A 7,462-nucleotide genomic window follows, 5' to 3' on the forward strand; every position below is an offset into this window, starting at 1 on the left:
CTTCTAAAAACTGTTTGTTTAGCTCCTCAGTACTGGATCTTGTTACTTTGGTAGACTGGATGGTGAAGTGATATGAACAGAAGTTAGGAAGGGAGGTCAGAATGCGAGGTAACAAAGACATGATATTTAAGAAGCTAAGGTATTGAGAGAGACTTGGGACCTGAGTCGGAAAAGCACTTTTCAAAAGAAGTTAGACCATGTTCAGTCTTCAGATCTCTATGAAGACTTTGTCTTTTTTTTTTTCAGTCCTGGTCCTTTCTCCTAGGTCTCACACTATGCCCAGCAGTTCAGCAAGCTCGATGGACAATGGTTTTGTTCTCTGAGCCTTCAACTAACTCAGTGTCTAAGGGCCTTTGTATTAGATCTTACAAAGACAAGTCAAAGGTGCCACTAGAAGCCAAAGTACACCAAAGTACACCAAAACCAGGGGAAATGTAACATCAGATTATATTGAGGTGTTCTGTACCTGCTCTGCCCTCTCCAGCATCATATTGAGAATCCTGCAAGTCTAAAGAGCCCCACAGGTGTCTAGAGGTGACTTTTGTTAATTTAATTTTTATTTTCTGTTGGAGTATAGTTGATTGTGGGGCTTCCCAAGGGGCTCAGTGGTAAAGAATCCACCTGAAATGCACAGGACCAGAGTTCGATCCCTGAGTTGGGCAGATCCCCTAGAGGAGGGAACGGCAACCCACTCCAGTATTTTTGCCTGGAGAATTCCATGGACAGAGGAGCCTGGTGGGCTATAGTCTATGGGGTCACAAAGAGTCAGACACAACTGAGCAGCTACTATACTATACTATAGTTGATTGTGTTAGTTTTAGCTGCACTGGAAAGTGATCCCATTATACATATACATCAGTTCAGTTCAGTTCAGTCACTCAGTCGTGTCCGACTCTTTGCGACCCCATGAATTGCAGCACACCAGGCCTCCCTGTCCATCACCAACTCCCGGAGTTCACTCAGACTCGCGTCCATCAAGTCAGTGATGCCATTTAGCCATCTCGTCCTCTGTTGTCCCCTTCTTCTCCTGCCCCCAATCACTCCCAGCATCAAAGTCTTTTCCAATGAGTCAACTCTTTGCATGAGGTGGCCAAAGTACTGGAGTTTCAGCTTTAGCATCATTCCTTCCAAAGAAATCCCAGGGCTTATCTCCTTCAGAATGGACTGGTTGGATCTCCTTCCAGTCCAAGGGACTCTCAAGAGTCTTCTCCAACACCACAGTTCAAAAGCATCAATTCTTAGGCACTCAGCCTATATCCATTCTTTTTTAGATTCTTTTTCCATACAGAATACTGAGGAGAGTTCCCTGTGCTATACAGTAGGTCCTAATTGATTATTTATTTTTTATATAGTTGGGTGTGTATGTTAGTTCTAAACTCTCAATTTATCCCTCTCCCACCTTTTCACTTTGGTAACTATAGATTGTTTTGGAAGACAGTGAATCTATTTCTGTTTTCAAGAAACCGTTTCTGATGAATTGAGATGAGTTCTCGGTTTTCAAGAAACCGTTTCTTGAAAACAAGAAACCATTTCTGATGAGCCAGCTGGAGAGCATGTGTGCTAAGTTGCTTCAGTCACGTCCAGCTCTTTGCGACCCTATGGACTGTAGCCCTCCAGCTTCCTCTGTTCTTGAGTTCTCCAGGCAAGAATACTGGAGTGGTTTGTGATGCCCTCCTCCAGTGCAGGAGTACATTTCACCCCAGTGGAGATCCTTTCATCCTAGCATTTAATCCTCTCTGTGCAAACACACACACACATACACACACACACATATACAAACACACACATAAACACACACACACTTTTTAAGAACAAAATGAAGGGACTGGTGTGATTGTTAATAAACTGCTCAACCAAGACAGGCCAGGCTCAGTTTCTAGCCTGAGCCCTCTTTGGTATCACACTGCAGTCCCTCACACTATCGTCTCCATTGACCGTGGCATCTGCTGTCATAAGACTCCAGGAGAGCAAACAAAGCTCCCCAAGCCCTCAGGCCAGCTAGATTTCAAAAAGAACAAACCGTCTTCCCTCCAGGCAGCAGTCGAAAGGCGGCCCACAAAGAAGAGCCCAGTCAGATAATCTCCACTTACCCCACTCAGGCCTGGAGTCCCACAAAGCAGCACCTTCATTCCACAGCTGGACAGCTTCATAGAGCAATCACACAGTTTCTGAGAGGCTGACTCATGACTGCAACTTGCCCAAATTCCAGTCACTGTTTTGTCACTAAACTCCCTGGGTCTAGAGCAACTTTGATCAAGTCTTGCCTGCTCTCTTGGCCTTGATTCCTCATCTGCAAAAGCAGAGATGAGACCAGATGGTCCCCCAAATCATGACATGACCCTGAGGCAGCTCCCAAGGCCCAACCAAGCTCCTCACATACAGCAGGTGGAACGGGTATGAATTTGAGTCCAAAATACCTGACTAACTAAGCCAACTAGACAATGTCCCTTGCCATCTGATACTGCAAGGATGGAGCCGTTGACCTCACTGACTTTCAACACACCCTGCCAGGAGGTCAAAGTGGAGGTCAGGAATGAGGGCCTCTGTGCTCTGGGAAATCTGGCAGAACAAGACTTCAAAGAAATATTTTCAAAGATTTCATGAGCCCATTTTCTTGCATCTTCTCATACCTAGCAAAGCACTAAAATCACTAAGACACATCTGCTCCTCATGACTAGCAGCAAGGCTCTGCCGAAATGTGTGCTTGACTGCACATCCCCATTCAGCAGATCACATATACACTGACCTCCACCACACACGCACCTCTTCAGTGAAGTTCTTCAGAGCTATATGAGAGGCTGTGTCATGGGCTATAGTCCTCACTTTGCCCAAAACAAAACTTAACCCACAACTTTCACATTGTGCTTTTTTTTTTTTTTTTGACAACTTCATACAAAACTCATATCGCATTTACCAGGATTCAAAGCACCCTACACATATTAATTTATTCAGTTCTGTTATTATCCACAATTTAAACATGGGAAACCTGAGGCACAGACAGAATAAGTAACTTGTCCAAGAACACACAGCTAGTAGATGGTCAAGCTGGGATTTGAACCCAGGACATCTGGCTCCAGCACTGTGTTCTGAAGACCTATGCTCTCCTCACTCTCATTTTTCAAGGATGTCATATACCTTTATCCAATGGAGAGGCCTAAATTTGGGCTCTAGAGGGCATGCTCTTCCCGTAGGCCCAGGGTGGGGCTACTCAGCTGGGTTCTCTGCAGGCATCAGGAAGAGGGCAGAACCCTGTCCAGGGTCTGGGGCAGGCGTTCTCCTCAGGCTCTAGATCACAGTGCAGGCACAGCGTCTCTGCAAACGCCCTGCCACTGCCATCTTGAACTGGACGCTGTGCCTGGTCCTTGGCAGTCGTTTGGTTGTGTTAGTTGCATTCTGTGGGCCTGGGAAGTCTGTTCTGAAGGGCTGGATGTGAGGCCTCTGTGTGTGGCCCCCTATGAACAAGTGAAACGAATCACAGAGGAAAAGGAAAAGTCCAGGATTTATGAATTGCAGCCCAGAGTCCCAGTCAATTAGAGTGATGACAGAGCTTCATACTAAACACAGGCACAGAAATTCTACAGCTTCCCAATGAAGACCTACTTTTGCTTTTTTATGAAATCGCATATGATCACGGAAGTCAGCCATTTAAGCAGGAGTGAAGAGAATAGGTAGTATTCAGATGCTATAGAATGGGAAGATTTGTAGGAGAGGGACTGGCCGAGCAGGGCAGGGAAAAAGAATAACAGTCAGTTTAGAACATTTGGTTTTGAGAAGACTGGTACTTGGGACAGATCCCCAGGAGGAGGGAAAGGCCACCCACTCCAGTATTCTGGCCTGGAAAATTCCATGGGCTGTATAGTCCATGGGTACCATGAAACATGGCAGAGCAGAAGGATGTGCTCTCATCTTCTCCTGAGGGAACTCCAAAACTACAACTCATTGCTGAACAACTGTCAACTGGAGAATGTTGGATCCCAGCAAAAAAATATACCCCATGTCCAAGGGTGAAGGAGAAGCCCTTCACCAAGGGTGATGGAGCAAGACTATAGGAGGGGTGAAATCACATTTGGAATCAAACCCCTTACCTGCCAGAAATGCTCAGAAGGCTCAAACAAACCTTGTGTGCACCAGGACCCAGAGCCCCCACAGAGACTGAGCCAGAACTGTGTTTGAGTGTCTCCTGTGAAGGTGTGGGTCAGCAGTGGCCTGCCGGAGGGGCAGGGGCTCTGGGTGTAGCAGACCTGGGTATAGCATAAGCCCTCTTGGAGGAGATCACCATTAACCCCACCATGAAGCCTCCAGAACTTACACAGGACTGGGGAAACAGACTCTTGGAGGGCACAAACAGAAACTCGTGTGCACCAGGACCCAGGAGAAAGGAGCAGTGACCCCACAAGAGACTGACCCAGACTTCCCTGTGAGCATCCAGGAGTCTCCAGCAGAGGCATGGGTCAATGGTGGCCTGCTTCAGGATTGGGGGCACTGAGTGTAGCAGTGCCTGTATGGGGCCTTTTGAAGGAGGTCACCATTATTTGCATTACCTCCACCATAGTTTGGCCTCAAGTCAAACAACAGGGAGGGAACACAGCCCCACTCATCAACAGAAAACTGGATTAAAGATTTACTGAGCATGGCCCCACCCATCAGAATAAGACCCAGTTTCCCCCTCAGTCAGTCTCACCCATCAGGAAGCTTCCATAAGCCTCTTATCCTTCTCCATCAGAGGGCAGATAGACTGAAAACCACAATCACAGAAAACTAACCAATCTTATCACATGGACCACAGCCTTGTCTAACACAATGAAACTATGAGCCATGCCACGTAGGGTCACCCAAGGCAGACGGGTCATGGTGGAGAGTTCTGACAAAACGTGGTCCACTGGAGAAGGGAATGGCAAACCATGTCAGTATTCTTGCCTTGAGAACCCCACAAACAGTATGAAAAGGCAAAAAGATAGGACACTGAAAGATGAACTCCCGAGGTCAGTAGGTGCCCAATATGCTGCTGAAGATCAGTGGAGAAATAACTCCAGAAAGAATGAAGAGACAGAGCCAAAGCAAAAACAACACCCAGTTGTGGATGTGACTGGTGATAGAAGCAAAGTCCAATGCTGTAAAGAGCAATATTGCATAGGAACCCAGAATGTTAGGTCCATGAATCAAGGCAAATTGGAAGTGGTCAAACAGGAGATGGCAAGGATGAACATCAACATTTTAGGAATCAGTGAACTAAAATGGACTGGGATGGGTGAATTTAACACAGATGACCATTATATCTACTACTGTGGGCAGGAATCCCTTAGAAGAAATGGAGTAGCCATCATAGTCAACAAAAGAGTCTGAAATGCAGTACTTGGATGCAATCTCAAAAATGACAGAATGATCTCTGTTTGTTTCCAAGGCAAACCATTCAATATCAGGTAATCCAAGTCTATGCCCCAATCAGTAATGCTGAAGAAGCTGAAGTTGAATGGTTCTATGAAGACCTATAAGACCTTCTAGAATTAACACCCAAAAGAGTTGTCCTTTTCATTATAGTGGACTGGAATGCAAAAGTAAGAAGTCAAGAAACACCTGGAGTAGTAGGCAAACTTGGCCTTGGAGTACAGAATGAAGCGGGGCAAAGGCTAATAGAGTTTTTCCAAGAGAACAAACTGGTCATAGCAAACATCCTCTTCCAACAACACAAGGGAAGACTCTACACATGGACATCACCTGATAGTCAACACCGAAATTAGATTGATTATATTCTTTGCAGCCAAAGATGGGGAAACTCTATACAGTCAGCAAAAACAAGACCGGGAGCTGACTGTGGCCCAGATCATGAGCTCCTTATTGCAAAATTCAGACTGAAATTGAAGAAAGTAGAGAAAACCACTAGACCATGCAGGTATGACCTAAATCAAATCCCTTACTGTTATACAGTGGAAGTGAGAAATAGATTCAAGGGATTAGATCTGATAGATAGAGTGTTTGATGAACTATGGACAGAGGTTCATGACATTGTACAGAAGACAGGGATCAAGATCATCCCCAAGAAAAAGAAATGCAAAAAGGCAAAATGGCTGTCTGAGAAGGTCTTACACATAGCTGTGAAAAGAAGAGAAGCAAAATGCAAAGGAGAAAACGAAAGATATACCCATTTGGATGCAGAGTTTCAAAAAAGAGCAAAGAGAGATAAGAAAGCTTTCCTCAGTAATCAGTGCAAAGAAATAGAGGAGAACAATAGAATGGGAAAGACTAGAGATTTCTTCAAGAAAATTAGAGATACCAAGGGAACATTTCATGCAAAGATGGGCTCAATAAAGGACAGAAATGATGTGGACCTAACAGAAGTAGAAGATATTAAGAAGAGGTGGCAAGAATACACAGAAGAACTGTACAAAACAGATCTTCATGACCCACATAACCACGATGGTATGATCACTCACCTAGAGCCAGACATCCTGGAAGGTGAAGTCAAGTGGGCCTTAGGAAGCATCACTATGAACAAAGCTAGTGGAGGTGATGGAATTCCAGTTGAGTTACTTCAAATCCTAAAGGATGATTCTATGAAAGTGCTGCATTCAATATGCCAGCAAATTTGGAAAACTCAGCAGTGGCCACGGGACTGGAAAAGGTCAGTTTTCATTCCAATCCCAAAGAAAGGCATTATCAAACCATCTTACCTGCCTCCTGAGAAATCTGTATGCAGGTCAAGAAGCAATAGTTAAAACTGGACATGAAACAACAGATGGGTTCCAAATAGGGAAAGGAGTACTTCAAGGCTGTATATTGTCACCCTGCTTATTTAACTTAGATGCAGAGTACATCAGGAGAAACACTGGGCTGGAAGAAGCACAAGCTGGAATCAGGTTTGCCAGGAAAAATATCGTTAACTTCAGATATGCAGATGACATCACCTTTATGACAGAAAGTGAAGAAAAACTAAAGAGCCTCTTGATGAAAGTGAAAGAGGAGAGTTTTCAGCATTCAGAAAACTAAGATCACAGCATCTGGTCCCATCACTTCATGGCAAATGGATGGGGAAACAATGGAAACAGTGAGAGACTTTATTTTCTTGGGCTCCAAAATCACTGCAGATGGTGACTGCAGCCATGAAGTTAAAAGATGCTTGCTCCTTGAAAGAAAAGCTATGACCAATCTAGACATCATATTAAAAAGCAGAGACATAACGAAGGTCCATCTAGTCAAAGCTATGGTTTTTCCAGTAGTCGTGTATGGATGTGAGAGTTGGATTATAAAGAAAGCTGACCACTGAAGAATTGATGCTTTTGAACTGTGGTGTTGGAAAAGACTCTTGAGAGTCTGGTGGACTACAAGGAGATCCAACCAGTCAACCCTAAAGGAAATCAGTCCTGAATATTCGTTGGAAGGACAGATGCTGAAGCTGAAACTTCAATACTTTGGCCACCTGATGCGAAAAACTGACTCACTTGAAAAGACCCTGATGCTGGGAAAG

This window comes from Capra hircus, chromosome 29 (genome assembly GCF_001704415.2).
Source record: "Capra hircus breed San Clemente chromosome 29, ASM170441v1, whole genome shotgun sequence".
Classification (NCBI taxonomy): Eukaryota; Metazoa; Chordata; class Mammalia; order Artiodactyla; family Bovidae; genus Capra; species Capra hircus.